Source organism: Brachycentrus maculatus, unplaced genomic scaffold (assembly GCF_059751285.1).
Source record: "Brachycentrus maculatus isolate JH-2025_06_01 unplaced genomic scaffold, ASM5975128v1 h1tg000349l, whole genome shotgun sequence".
Lineage (NCBI taxonomy): Eukaryota > Metazoa > Arthropoda > Insecta > Trichoptera > Brachycentridae > Brachycentrus > Brachycentrus maculatus.
Window position 1 is genome coordinate 421,557 of NW_028281098.1, and position 15,891 is coordinate 437,447.

A 15,891-nucleotide genomic window follows, 5' to 3' on the forward strand; every position below is an offset into this window, starting at 1 on the left:
AAAAGCTCTAACCGTGAAAACATAACATCTATAGTAAAAACTTTAACTTTGAAAACTTCTAACTATAAATATAAAGAAAAAAGTAAAATCATTTGCATATTAGTTTAGAATTAGGACTGATTGACAATGTTGTAGTTGCTTGCATACACCGTATGGTGTTTGATAACGATGTTAATTGCATCGAAACACCTGTCACAATAGATTTCGAGAAATTGTGTTATTTAACTTTGTGACAGGTAAAAACACGTTTTGTAATTAATTAAAAAAACGATTTTTATAACTTGATGGTAGTGCCATCTTTTGAAAATAACTGCAATACACGCAATACTATTTTTTTAAATGACGGACATCTTGCTTCTTGACGTCTGTTTCAAATCTATAAAAAATAATTAACTATGAAATTTTGCTATGTATTGGGTTGATGCAAAAGTTTTGACCGTTTTTTACATATATTTTTTTTTAATTTTTTTTTCTTGTGTATTATTTATTTAATAAATTATATAATTTCCATCAGTTCTTTTAACCTTCTTTCATCTTTCTATCAACTTATTAATACCAGTAGTATAAAATTCCGCGGATTTTAATGCGAAAAATGAAGTAAGGGATGTTTTTACCTGCTCTATTGAATAATTTTTTTCATCATTAAAATTTTTTCGCAGTGATCGGAATAAATAAAAATCAGAAAGAGCAAGATCTGGAAAATACAGTGGATGCTTGATAACATCCCAATTTAACTCATTTAGCTTGTGTTGGGTCATCATAGCCACATGTGGTCGCGCGTTGTCGTGATGAAACACTGCCCCTTTTCTGTTTACCAATTCTGGTCTATCCTTTTGAAGGACCATGTTCAATTTGAATAATTGCTGACAATATCGTTCTGTTGTACTTGTCTTATCGTGTTCCAAGAGTTCAAAATACACAATACCCTTATTATTCCACCAAACACAAAGTATAACTTTTTTATGGATTTCGGCCTTCGAAGTTGTTAATGGGGCTTGTCCAGGTATAGTCCAATGTCTTTTTCTTGTCACGTTGTTGTACACGACCCATTTCTCATGTCCCATCACCAAACGATGCAAAAAAGGTTCATGTTTTTGTCTCGCACTCAAAGCAACGCGCGTTGAAACACGATCCAATAAATTGGCAGCCGACAATTGATGAGGTATCCAAACGTCGTACCGCGAAACCATTTCCATACGCTTCAAATGTCTTAATGCGATTGTTTGGTTGACTCCCATCATTGACACAATCTCCCTGATGGTTAGACGTAGATTGGTGTCAATTATGACTTTTAATTCGTCGTCATCAGACTTCAATGGCCGCCCGGTACGTGGTTTATCAATGAGTGAAAAATTTCCAGATCGGAATTTTCCAAACCATCTTCGTACCTGTTGAACTTTGATGACATCTGCTCCATACACTTCACAAATGTTTTTGGTTGCCACACTCGCGGTATTGTCTTTACGGAATTCATAAAGTAAACAATACGTAAATGCACTTTATCGAACGACATTTTGAAAAAATACAAGGGGTTATTACTGTACTCTGGCCAGGCCAAAACTGAATAGAAAGTAGAGGGAAAGCATCCTTTATACAATGGAATCATAAAAAAGAAGATTCCATTCATAATTTATGAAAAAAATAATTTTTACCTGGGATCATAAAAAACGGTCATTACTTTTGCATCAACCCAATATTCCCAACCCGTTCGCTGAATCGAGAGCCTACTTTAAAAAAATTTTAAAAATTCTCACGATTCATAATTTGTATCAATAAATTAATTTCTTGTTGCAAAATAATTAATTGCCTGCGATTATTGATCTCGAAGTATATCAAATCACCTCCATTCCACGGAGAAAGATTACACACCTTTGTATAATTTTTTTACTTAATTGATATGTCTATCAATTTATTTCGCAACATATAATTGCTACCATTTCCTCATTGAGAAGTATACTTCTTTACTTTTTATATAATACTAGATGAACCCGGCTGCGGCTCAGTCTGGTTAAATGGGAAATAAATCAAATAGAAAACACACATTCCTAATGTTACATTTCAAAATGTTCGTGAAATAATGAAAATATCAAATATCTGTGAAATAATAAAAAATGATAAAAAGTGACAAAAAGCACGCTGTCCGCCATGAGCTATGTTTAGTATTGCGCGTGTAGCTGTTACTTTCAACACATGGCGCTGCCACCGCTATGAAAAAGTTAATTTATTGATTGAAACAGCATGTTTTTAGCAATACAACATTGTGTAATTTCAAAGCAATCTGTGAATTACTTTAGGAGATTAAAAGTTTTGAACAAGCTAACATTACATTTTTTATTCATATACAAACACACACACACACATATATATATATATATATATATATATATATATATATATATATATATATATATATATATATATATATATATATATATATATATATATATATATATATATATATAATATATATATATATATATATATCACAACTACGTTTTTCTGTAATCTTGGTACTAATACCCGTTAGTATAATTATCTACTAGTTTAGTTAAAACATAATATACATAGTAATAATTATTAAAAACAAATAAATTAAATAAAATATTACTATCATTCGTAACTAACTAGTTATACACGTATTTCTTTATTGATAACCCGATATTACAGTAGTTATGAAACTTATACACGTATTTCTTTATTGATAACTTATATTACAGTTCCGACAACTTTATACACGTATTTCTTGATTGATAACCTAATATAACAGACAAATTTATACACGTATTTCTTTATGGATAACTTGTATTCCAGAACCGACAAACTTATACACGTATTTCTTTATTGATAACTTATATTACAGTTCCGACAACTTTATACACGTATTTCTTGATTGATAACCTAATATAACAGACAAATTTATACACGTATTTCTTTATGGATAACTTGTATTACAGAACCGACAAACTTATACACGTATTTCTTTATTGATAACTTATATTACAGTTCCGACAAACTTATACACGTATTTCTTGATTGATAACCAAATATTACAGACAAACTTATACACGTATTTCTTTATTGATAACTTATATTACAGAACCGACAAACTTATACACGTATTTCTTCATACGAATAATAACAGCAATAACAATGACTGGATTTAATGTGAATAACAACAGCAACGTGAATAACAAAGCTAACACGTCGGTGACACGTCTGCAACATGTCTGCAACATGTCTGTAACATGAAAACTGTGGATAACCAGTGGCAAACATGTCGATTTCTTCGCACCTACTTAAATACCAGGATTTTGGGATATCTTTCTGTTTGGTTTGGTGTTTTCTATATATATATATGTATATATATATATTTCTTGTGTATTTTGTATGTATGTATTAAATTATATAAAATAACGTTATATAACGAAAAATTTATAATTTTTATTTATCTTAGTTACTGTCGGGATTAAGGTAAGTTATTACAATTTCTAGTGTTTCCATTAATTTAACGGTTTCATTTATATTTTATTTACATATCGCTCACTCCTTTCAAGAACGTCAAAAATAAAAAAAAACTTGACTTTTCAGGAAAACGTTTTTAAAGTTTAAAAATATAATAAAATGTATTAAAAATAAATATCAAGCCACTTATTGAACTTTTTACTGTACAACAGATCTTTTTAGGTAAAACCTGAAGGGTTTTTTCTCCATTTGAAAAATATTTAGTTTATTAAAAAAAATATATTAAACAATGCCTTTTCTTCAAAATGCAAAAACAACACTTTCTGTCCTGTAGCGGGTGAATATGAAGTTAAAAATATGCCGCTTTTGCTGGGATATAGTACATTTTCTGGGCATTCCGAAAACATGCACAACTGAAAATTTATGATTTTTGATTTATGACGTTCTTGAAAGGAGTGAGCGATATGTGATCCTTTATACTGCATCTAATTACATTTTGTACAAGCACTATCTGCCCACTGATTTTGTTCGCCTCCGTAGCGTAATGGCCAGCACGCTCGGCTACCGTACTGGAGGTCCCGGATTTGATTCCCAGTGGGGGTGGACTAATAAATACAAGTGATTTACTCTAATATTTATTCAATATTATTACCCTGGACTGGTACCCATGAGGGCTGATTACATTTCCTTCATGTGTTCACAATCCAGATGACACTGTGTTTATATGATGCAGTGCCCTATGCACCATCATGTGCGGATAAGGGTTTCAAGAAGGAAGAAGAAAGTAACACTTTCCTTATCATTCATCGTTCACTTTGTGTAATACGTTTTTGATAAACACTAATTCGTGACTACCGGTTTCGGAATAATTATTCCATCATCAGGTCATTAAAATGAAATTATTACGGTCTGCCTTTTACACAAAAATTCAATTTTAAAAAATGAAATTTTAAGTTACAAAATATAAGAAGAAAGCAGTTTTTTTAGTGCGAATTGATTTTTTCGCAAGTGTGCGGAAGAGTTAAATAACAGCGTGTGCATCGACCTAAACTTTCGGATGGTGATATCACCCACAAAACTAAATGATTAACATTTTTCAAAGAATCGTCGATCAGTGGGTGAGTGGTACAGTTAGCTGCGACCGAGACGAGATTCCTGGTTCGATTTCCGACGTCCCACGCCGGCCAGGACACCGGCATAAAAGCTGCAAGTCCTTTTTAGGAGATGGTCCATTCTGCATGAGAAAGCACGATTAGTTGGCACGATGTTGCAATGATAGAGGTCGACGAGAATGACAGATGCAAAGGTGACAGTCTGCTAAGAGACGATGACGGAAATCTAAATATCATTATATTTGCATATTCGCAATATTATTCATATTTAAAGCATTTACTCTGGTTAGTCATTTTTACTTATTTATTTCTTTACAAAAATGTTAATAATATTAGTATATAACCACTCACCGAGATTTTTGTGTCTACCGGTTTCGAGACGTACCCGTCTCTTCGTCAGGACAATCACTACCACAGCATGCAAACAATACCACCCTTCACCACCATAGCACCATTCACACACTACACAAAATGTTTAACACATGCGATTTTTGGTCGACCCGAAGACCAAAAATCGCATGTGTTAAACATTTTGTGTTGTTTTAAGTGTGTAAATGGTACTATGGTAGTGAAGGGTAGTATTGTTTGCATGCTGTGGTAGTGATTGTCCTGGCGAAGAGACGGGTACGTCTCGAAACCGGTAGACACAAAAATCTCGGTAAGTAGTTAAATACTAATATTATTAACATTTTTATATTTGAAATTGTGTCACTATAAAGCTTCTGTTTTTGCCTAGAAATTTCACTCATGAACTACGTGAAATTTCACTCATGTATTACGAATTGTATATACCTCTCAGATCATCATCTATCACATCGTTCTTCCCAAGGAAGAACACTTTCCATTCCTCGCCATAACACATCATTCTTCAGTAATTCCTTCTCTGTCCAAGCGGCCAGACTATGGAACGAATTACCTCTCCGCGAAACAAATGCACCTTCTCTAATAACTTTTAATAAACGTCCGAGACATTACTATTTATCATTAGAATCCTAACTGTCCGTCAAACCTCCTCCCTTAGTTTTTCCTTCTACCTCCTTCCCTAAACTCCCTTTTTCCTTTGCCCTCCTTATTATCATCTTTTGTAATTTATGTTTTTTTAAATGTCAATTTGTAATTTATGTTTTTTTTAATGTTCTAGTACTATCTACCCCCTGATTGCAAACAGCTATACTCGTATATATGGTATCAAACGTTTTGATCAATATTACTAGTCAGTTTTTGGTTGGTTTTGTCCGCCTCCGTAGTGTAATGGTCAGCACGCTCGGCTACCGTTCTGGAGGTCCCGGGTTCGATTCCCAAGGGGGGTAAAATAAATATAACTGATTGTTTTCACTGTCATATTTATTCAATATTACCCTGGACTGGTACCTGAAGCGGAGGGCTGATCACCTTTCCTTCATGTGTAAACGATCAAGATAACACTGCGTTTATATGACGCAGTGCCCTATGCACCATTGGGGTGCGGATAAGGGTTTTATTATTATTTATTTTGGTTGGTTGGAAGATATTCCTTTTTAGCAATAAACCCGCAAATGTGCTTATTCCTTTTCTGTACATATATGAAATTATGGTAACTTTAAAGATAAAGAGTATAGTTCATAAGGAACTCTCACGAGAGGTGGTATCATACATGATTAAACTAGTGAAGGACATTGGTACCATAAACCAAAGTAGGACACAAAATGCCGAACCCTCTTCTAGTGGAACGGAAGGCCTGTTGACGACAGTCAGCAGTCCGGCTTCTCCTGAGGAGTGCAACGTGGTTTCCTCCCAGCAATGAGCAAATGCTGACAAGTTCCTGATTGGCCCACACTAGATTATCCCTCCTGTTCCCAACACAGGTTCAAATAAAACATATTTTTTTAGTTAAACGAAAATCCAATTAATGATCTATAAACCTTGTACATAAAAAAACAAGGTAATTAATAAATGCAACTCCCATCTAAAAAAAATACTTTTGACTTACATTTTATTTAAATTTAAGTTTTATTTAGTAAACACCGCTATTTCTTAAAATATATTGTAACACGTGTTTCGATGCATTCCGCATCATTTTCAAACACCGTATGTGACGCTAAGTCTAAATTTTAGAGTTATGTCCTTGGGACGTTGACGGTTTAAGAGGGGGTAGGTCGTAAACCCTATAAATGGCCAGGCTTCTAAATTCTTCTTCATCTATGCTGAGATGTCATAAAATCATATAAATAATATTTATACTGTTAATAAATATATTATTTTAATAAAGATAGAGAATTCAGCAAAACAAAATCAATGATCGTTGAAAAAGAGCAATCTGACCTCCATCCAACAATACTTCTCGGAAATAGAGTAATTCAACAGTTGGATCAATTCTGTTATCTGGGTAGCACGCTAACATATAACAATAAATGTACCCTAGACATAAAAAAGAGGATAACGCTAGCCAAGCACACTTTTATGAAAAAGTACAGCCTCCTATCAAACAAACATTTAAAAATTGAAGTAAGAAAAGGATTCATAAAGGCTTTTGTTTGGAGTGTTTTGTTGTATGGGTGTGAAACCTGGACCATCCAAAAGTACGAAAAAGACCGGCTTGAAGCATTTGAGATGTGGGTTTGGAGGAAGATGACCAAGACATCATGGGTCGTAAGGAAGTCCAACGAAAAGGTGTTGCAGGACGTAAAAGAAAGAAGAGAGCTTATAAATCATATTTTGAAGAGGAAGGCCAAGCTAATAGGGCACTCAATTAGACATAGCACCTTTCTTAGCAACATCTTCGAAGGAAGAATCTTGGGAAAACGAACAAGAGGCCGCCCAAGAACTTCATACTTCCAGGATTTGAAGCGGCTCATGGACGTCTCCTCCTATCCGCAGCTCAAGAGGATGGCGACTGACAGAGACAAGTGGCTGACACAACAAGGCGCTGCCTTTAGAAGATGATGATGAGAGAATTCAGGGAATAATCTTAGTGAAAATTTTCGTGTTTGTGCTAGATGAAAAACACGCCTTGGTCCCTACTTTGGACAGCCCTGAAATCTAAATAATCGCAATAGGGTATTATCACTCGGGAGGAATATCTAATTTAACATAATCAACCTATAAACGATTGTGTAAGACTCGTTTTGTGTTTATAACAGCCGATATAATAAACATTTTCATTCATCATTTTCTTTTGCAAAATTTGCCTTCGTAAAAATGTTGTTTTCGTAAGTTGGTTACGAATGACGTCACAGAAACGAATCCACACTACTACTATTACAGCTCTTTAAAGCAGATACATAAAGGGATACGCCCCATAACACACCCAATGACGTAAAATTTGATGCCGTATAGCGGTGTACGTTTTTTGTCTTATTAAAATATCTAAAGTTTAAACTTTCATATCTCCCTTAGTTTTCTACAGATTTCAATAAGAATGCTACCGATAGTCTTGTAATTTTTCATATTAATTTATTATCCAATAATAACACATTATGAGAATCGTCCATTAGTGTACGGCGAAAACAAAGTATCTGCCAAATTGTGAACCTACAGTGATGCCTCGCATAGCGTACTGAATTCGTTCCGGGAGGAAGTTCGTTGCCTGAAACGTGTTTTTCAAATTACAATACATGTCTAAAAGTTTAAACCTTCATATCTCTCTTACTTCTCTACAGATTTCAATAAGAATGTCACCGATAGTCTTGTGATTTTTGATATTAATTTATTAGCCAATAATAAACACATGAGAATGATCCATTCTCTGTGGGTGTTTCCACTAAGAAAAACACAGTTTCCGCCGTGAGGAGATGACGCCAGTACAGTGCTTAGCGGGGTATGCAGAGAACGATGCACATACCGTAAGGACGGCCACCCACTTGGCTCCTACGACGACAGTTAAATAGACAATTTTTGATTCGTAAATTTAATAGCAATAATAAGGAAGACTTCGATAGCGTTATGCAGAGTTTAAAATATGTACAAGTTAATGTCTTAGAAGCAAATGGCGTCAACAAGGAAATGAATACGTTCTGAAACGATGACAACAGATTTGCAATTCATTGCATTATTGTGCTACATATATTCTCCTGAGGAGTGCAACGTGGTTTCCTCCCAGCAACGAGCAAATGCTGACAAGTTCCTGATTGGCCCACACTAGATTATCCCTCCTGTTCCCAACACAGATTCAAATAAAACATGTTTTAAGCTAGACAAACAAAAATCCACTAAATGATCTGTAAACCTTGTACATAATACATTTGTCCGTCTCCGTAGTGTAATGGTCAGCACGCTCGGCTACCGTACTGGAGGTCCCGGTTTCGATTCCCAGGGGGGGGGGGGGTCAAATGAATATAAGTGATTTTTTCACTCTAATATTTATTCAATTTTTCCCTGGACTGGCACCTAAAGCGGGGTGCTGTTCAGGTACCAGTCCCAGGTTTTACCAGGTTCAAAAAAAAAAGAATGAAATGCCCAGACATATTCTATTTCATCTGGGTTGAGATGTCGAAAAATAATATGAAAAATAACCCCTATAATTGGAGATAATCCAGATTTATGAACAAGTATTTGGATACACTCAAAATGTTGTTAATAAATATCATAGTATTTTTTTTAAATTATTTAATATAGTTACATTTTTAAGTACAATTGAATACATTTTCTAAACATTTATACGTATGGCAAACTTTTAGTTTTAGACTCTCTCTCCAAAAAAGAGACTGAGCTCTTGTGCTTGGAGAGGGACTTACACTCATGGTTATTTTGTTTATATTCATCTCGCAGCAGGCCCCGATCGGCCGTGCGTGCCGTGGCGTTGTGTAGAGACGTGTGTGTGGGTACGTGTGTGACGTTTATTGCATGTAGCATATAGGTAATCTGGTCTGGTTCAGCCCGCCTTTGTAAATTTTGTGACGGAGTTTTAATGCATCGATGACTTCATCGTGTGCGACATCCTTCAGGGACGCACTGGTCTGCGAGCAGGCGTGTTGCCCACTCAGCTAGCTATAGAGGATAGACCGCCACGCCACTCCGTTTTTTTTTGTTGGAAAACCAACAGCTACATGACAGTAAACAAAACAACTGAAAATAATAGATTTCTTTTAGATATGGTTATATATCGTAGTCGTACAGGAGAAAGTGACCAACTAAAAAAACGTAAAATGTTCAGGAGGGCCATTTGAGTCACATTTGCTTGACAATAAAATAAACATCAATGCAGTTAGTCATTTTTAACAAGTCAATATGTTATACTTCCAAGTTTGGAATCAACTTGGGATTTTTTCAGGGCAATATTAAGCTAGTAAGATATCAAATAGTCAATAATGACGTTTTTGTAATAAAAATGCACTTGGTCACTTTCTCCTGTATGACTACGATATTTAAATACCCTGTCAATCCCCAGACTTCTTTGTTCTTCTTCATCTATGTTAAGATATGAAATAAAATAAAAATATATGAAAAAATATACTTACATAAGTACAATATTTTGAGATGTTCCACATCTTTGTTCACAAATTTGTGTTTCTCCACTTGTAACATATTTTTATTGACATCTCAACATAGATGAAGAAGAAAATCAAAGTCTGGGTATTTACAGGGCTAATGACCTGTCATAGGCTGGTTAAGTGATCACACTATACACGTGTAACATTCACCATTCTACCCATGACTCACAACCACACTACTCAAAATTTTGGAAGTCAAACTTGTATGATCCATCTCATGACTTTATGTGATTGAGTTTACAGCATCCGTCTATGTTGGATAAAGAAAACTTTTATTTAGCAGAGACCCTTTTCTTTGGAAGTATGCAAGATCCGAACCCCGGATTATTTTTACTTACTGAGAAACGCCTGAAAAAAATTATTTTAAATTTATTTTTACGTAAAATCAAATACAGCAGGACCTCTATAATCCGAACGCCGAAAATTTACCCTCTGTTCGGTCTAGTGGAGCGTTCGGATTACAGTACAGGGAATCTGTAGGGTATTTGAAATAAATTAAAAATGTAATGTGTAATTTTAAATCTATTTATTCAACTTTTTTAAAGACAAAAAATACATATTTTAGTTCGTCGAGATTTATTTAATGACAAGTTAAAGGCTTTGTCTCTCAATTTACGTCAAAGCATCTTCTCTGGCACAGGAATATACCACATACTAAGAAACGCCTGAAAACAAGATTTAAAAAAAAAACGTAGCTTTGATATATTTTTTTAATACATCGCTCACTCCTTTCAACAACGTCAAATATCAAAAAACTTGATTTTTCAGGAGATCGTTTTAAAAGTTTTAAAATATAATTAAATGTATTAAAAATAAATATCAAGCCACTTATTGAACTTTTTACGGTGCAACAGATCTTTTAAGGTAAAACCTGAATGTTTTTTCGCCGTTTGAAAAATATTTTGTGTATTTAAAAAAATAATCAAACAATACCTTTTCTTCGAAATGCAAAAAACAACACTTTCTGCCCTGTACCGGGTAAATATTATGTTAAAAATATTCCGTTTTTGCTGGGATATAGAACAATTTTTCGGCATTCCGAAAACATGCACAACTGAAAATTAACGATTTTTGATGTATGACGTTGTTGAAAGGAGTGAGCGATATATTTTATGAATTGACTGAGTACGGTCCTTTTCCCAAATGAAGAATTCACAATGAAAAGCAAACATTCAGCTGTTTTCCGTTATTAAAACACAAATAAAGTTGTTATATTTTAAGCATACAAATCAATTTGTATTGAAGCGATAACGCAACACTCGCTTCAATTAGCGTACGGCAGAAACAAAGTATCCGCCAAATTGTGAACATACGGTGATGTCTCGCACAACGTACTATATTCGTTCCAGGAGCAAATTCGTTGTGTGAAACGAGTTTTCCAATTACAATACATGTTTAAAAATTTCATCGGTTTTCTTCAACCCCTTATCCGCACCCCAATGGTGCATAGGGCACTCATCATATAAACGCTGTGTTATCTTGACAAACGAAGGAAAGGTGATCAGCCCTCCGCTTCAGGTGCCAGCCCAGGGTAATATTGTTGGTGATAAAACCGAGTAAGGCCGAAGAAAAATTGACATGATACTTGGGTGTTGTCAGGAGTCGGAAGAATCGGTGGGTATGTATGAGTAGATGTATGAATGTGGAAGAGGTGAATATTGTTTGCAAAGACAGAATGGTGTGGCGTTCTATTCTATCTGCCCACCCCTGCGGAAAGCGCCGTGATGATTAGTTAGTTTTATTTTCGAATGCATTTTTAAACGGGTTGACAGAATCACAGCAGCTGTTAAGAAGCACGCTATCGCCATGAGCGTGTGTTGCTGTTTTTTTCTTCTTTTCTACATTTATTTTGCATTTCACAATATTTTATGATTGCAAGTGCAAAAAAACATAAATACAAACATACCCATTCCTTTATTTTGCCTTTGTTACATATTTTATTTTGACCTCTTACATCCGAAGTGTTCTTCTCTGTTATACAAATATTCAGACATTTTTTTTAAATATATGGATAAATTATATTTTGGCAAAACACGCTAGCCAAACCTTAAAAGCTGGTACGAACTATAAACCGAAAAAAGCTGACGATTACCATTCCAATCGATGAACTGAAAATGTAACACTATCCCACCATTCACATCACTAATTGTATTAGTGTTTTAGGTTTTTAACCTTTATTTTTTATCAGTCAAGTATTGATTCGATTAATCGTGCGATAAATTCTGACTGAGTTTTTTTCCTTGGGTTATTTTACAGTCAAACTTTATCAAGTTTTTAAAACTCCAATTTTCTAACTCCCATTAGCACTTGACGCCATTTTAAACATAGATATCTCAATATCAAAGGCACAGCGCCAAAGTACGTTTTGCATAGATAATCTCGCGCATTAAATTGTCTATGACTTTAAGAGGCCGATTAATCCACAGATAAAACCATAAATCTATCTTACAAAGTACCTAAACTTGATAGCCTTTTGAATAGTTATGCAAATATATATATCTGGTTTAAACAAATTACATCGTCGCTCGTATTTTTTTTATTTTCCTCGCCTATCAGAATTTATCTATGTATATATCAACGCTTTGAAATGGCAGTCGTTCATAAAATATTTTTACAAACAATATTTTTAAAAGCTTAAAGAAATTTTTAAAATACAGTTTTTATATCTCGCCGTAGATGAAGAAGAATATGGAGGTCTGGGTATTTACAGGGCGTATAACCTGTCATGAGCTGGTTAAGTTATGATTTTATACACGTGTAACATTCATCAATTGTACCCACGATTTTTTTTTAGAAAAAAATAGAAATAATGGTGTTTTTATTGTTTCCACAAATATTTGAATTTTATCTATTTCTGTGAGCCTAAATGACTTATTATTAGAAATAAGTTGTGGTAGAGTGGGTTCGAACCAAGAAACTCTGATTTTAAGAGTCCGCGACACTAACCACGGGACCACAACCCATTATAGAATTTCACTAGAGACATCTATGGTGAGATGCAAGATGCTTTTTATTGAGCAGAAACTCTTTCATTTACATGTGAGGTTGGAATCCTTGATTATAATCACATACATGAGAAACGCTAGAAAATAGCAATTTCATTTTATAATTTAAATCTTGTATGTTAAAAGCACTGTTAACTTTGTGGTATGATAATATAACACTCTCCTTATCATTCATCGTTTACTTTGTGTAATACCACTTAAAAACTTTATGACTGTAGGTTTCGGTATAATCATTTCATCATATATACAAGGTTTCATAGTCATGAAGTTGTGTTTAAGTAGTATTACACAAAGTGAACGATGAAAGATCACTTAAAAAAATAATAAGAGAGATTTTATGTGTGTAACTAACTAACCATTAGGCCATTTCCGCAGGGGTAGACAGTGGTAATTAGAACGCCATATCGATCTATCTTTGCAAACAATCTTCGTCTCTGCCACATTCATGCATGTCCTTATACATACTCACCGATTCCTGACTCCTGACCTGACCACTATCAAGCATTTGAAATACTTGATCATGCTAGAAACAGAGGAAGCCCGATGAAAGCTTAGTGACGTATCTACTAAGTGTTGGTGCTCAAAAACGCATCTACTTGACTTCGGCTGTCAAATTGGCGCTCAAAAACTTTCCAACTTAACTTTGCTGGTCAAATTGGCGATCAAAAACGTATTTACTTGAATTCGGCTGTCAAATTCACGCTCAAAAACGCATCTACTTGACTTCGGCTGTCAGATAAGCGCTCAAAAACTTACTAACGTTAATTTGCTGATCAAATTGGCGATCAAAAACAAATTTACTTGAATTCGGTTCTCAAATTCACGCCCAAAAACTCATCTACTTGACTTCGGCTGTCAAATTGGCGCTCAAAAACTTTCCAACTTAACTTTGCTGGTCAAATTGGCGATCAAAAACGTATATCCTTGAATTCGGCTGTCAAAATCACGCTCAAAAACGCATCTACTTGACTTCGGCTGTCAAATTGGCGCTTAAACGTTTGCTTGACTTCACTGTCGAGTTCAAACAAAACTTTATTTTATTTTATACGTAATTCGAGTATTCTTGTGATTTGGGCGAGTAGTTTTTTAAAGGCTTGTCTTATCATATACGTATTTCGATTGTTATATAATTAAAACGTTTCGAATTAAAATACCAAAATGTTGATTTTATTTTTGTTATTTTTATTTATTTACTGATAGCTAGTATTCGTTTACGACCTCTTTCTGGCGTCAACAATTATTAAATTACTTTTTTTTACAATCCCATTCCCCATTTGATATAAATCATTCCCAAGTATCCCATGTAACCCTTTGTAACCCGGACTAAAGTATTGAAGAGATTTATTATATTTTTTGTTAAATATATTTCGCAGTTACTTTGTGGCACATTTTATAAACTTTATAAAATGAAACAACTTTGTTGGGTGATATATCCAAAATAAAACACGGTTTTTTGGATTGAATTCTACATTTATTTATGTATATATTAATACGTGACGCGTTTCGTCTTCTTAATACATTATCAAACACTCTAGTGACATTATCAAACACTGAGTGTATTATTATATACATAAATAAATGTAGAATTCAATCCAAAAAAACGTGTTTTATTTTGGATATATAACCCAAAAATTCAACATGAAATTCTACCAACTGTCTACAGTTACAATAAATATGAAACGACTTTGTTTTAACCAGTTTTTTTGGTAATTTTTTTCCCCAACCGGTTTCGACAAGAAACTTGTCATCAGTTCATGTTTAAAGCTGACGATGACAAGGTTCTTATCAAAATCGGTTGTGGAAAAAATGTACCAATAAAAAAGTGGTTAAAAACAAAGTTGTTTTTATTTTATAAAGGTTTATTATAATTTATTATGATCAGACACTGAATTTTTCACACTAAGGATGAAATAATATAGGTCACATCTTTACAGTCTGACTTGACTCAGATGAAACTTATATAGTTTTTTTGTTTAAATATGAAATAAGTTGGAAGTCTGAGCATCTCAGGGCTTACAACCTAGCATTTGGCTGGATTAAGTGGTCACTTTATACACTTGTGTAACGTTCACAATTCTGTCCATCAATATTAATTTAAATATTTTTTTAATAGTTGTATTTATGCAATTGTCTTCGATTCCTATAACATGCGAGTAGTTATTTAATAGATTTGGAAGAATGCCTGATAGTGGCGCCATCGGTTTTAGAAATTTCGTTAAATTGTTCGCTGTATTTGAATACGCGTATGTTTTAATATACTTTTGTGACAGATATATTTTTTAAATATTTAAAACACCTATTTCACTGTAATGGCAGCGCTATCTATTGAACATAACAGCAACACAAGCAACACTAAACAAGTTCATGGCGGACAGCATGCTTCTTGACAGTTTTCAATTATATTTTGGTTTCGTAGATATTTTCATTGATACACAAATATTTTCAAATTTAACACATTAGAAATGTGTGCTTTTTGTTGGTTTTTCATTTTCATTTTACCACACTGAGCCACAGAAACGCGTAGTTGGTTACAGTTGGTAAATAAGAACTTAAATAAGGAAGCAAATTAAAACGTAGAAATTATTTCACAAAAATGCGTCATTTTTTAAACAACACCGCGTAAAAGGGTTAAATGTGTTTTTAAAAAATCGTTACGCGTTTCTCAATTTATCAGCTACGATAAACCAAAGAGAGTATTAAAAAAACTAGATATACTCGTTTTCAAGTCAAATTCGTTAATATCATTTATATGGTGTTTATTTGTTAGAGGTTAAGGGGAATGCCCCAAAGAAACGTTCAAATATATATATATATATATATATATATATATATATATATATATAT

At 33.8% G+C, this 15,891-nt stretch overlaps 1 protein-coding gene across 1 annotated transcript in view; it reads left to right on the forward strand.

Moving 5' to 3' along the window:
• Positions 1-15,891, forward strand: part of LOC148303765 (uncharacterized) — a 107,240-nt gene that overhangs the window by 76,476 nt on the left and 14,873 nt on the right. The gene's annotated exons all lie outside the window — the stretch shown is intronic.